Source organism: Seriola lalandi, unplaced genomic scaffold (genome assembly GCF_002814215.2).
Source record: "Seriola lalandi dorsalis isolate HSWRI2012SDOR001 ecotype SW California unplaced genomic scaffold, Sedor1 jcf7180002000219, whole genome shotgun sequence".
Taxonomy (NCBI): domain Eukaryota; kingdom Metazoa; phylum Chordata; class Actinopteri; order Carangiformes; family Carangidae; genus Seriola; species Seriola lalandi.
The window spans coordinates 1-361 of NW_019470882.1; the positions used below are offsets into that span (position 1 = coordinate 1).

General features: G+C 48.2%; 1 non-coding gene across 1 annotated transcript; it reads right to left on the reverse strand.

Moving 5' to 3' along the window:
- Nucleotides 1–56: 56 nt before the first annotated feature.
- LOC111662198 (U2 spliceosomal RNA) lies at nucleotides 57–248 on the reverse strand. Its single transcript, XR_002761299.1, has one exon. It is a non-coding gene; the product is annotated as a U2 spliceosomal RNA (small nuclear RNA).
- Nucleotides 249–361: the final 113 nt, after the last annotated feature.

Here is a 361-nt window from a genome sequence, read left to right on the forward strand (position 1 = left end):
AAGTGTCAGGTGAAACTCTGTGTTTGTGTCATTGCTTGGTTTTCCACAAGGCGAAAGAAGGTTGCACCGTACCCGGCGGCACTGCAATGCCGGGACGATGCGTGGAGCGAACGGAGCAAGCCCCTTTTTCAGCTCCCAGCTCTAAAAATCACTTTAATATGTTTGTCCTCGTATAGAGGACATATCAGATATTTAACTGATAAGAACAGATACTACACTTGATCTTAGCCAAAAGGCCGAGAAGCGATGAGCTCCCGGTGTCTGATGTCCAAGTCACACTCTTGGCACAAATCTCACTAGTCGCGGTTTCCTGTTTCTGACACGAGCCTGACAAAGGCTGCTTTTTAGCACCTCCTCCCAA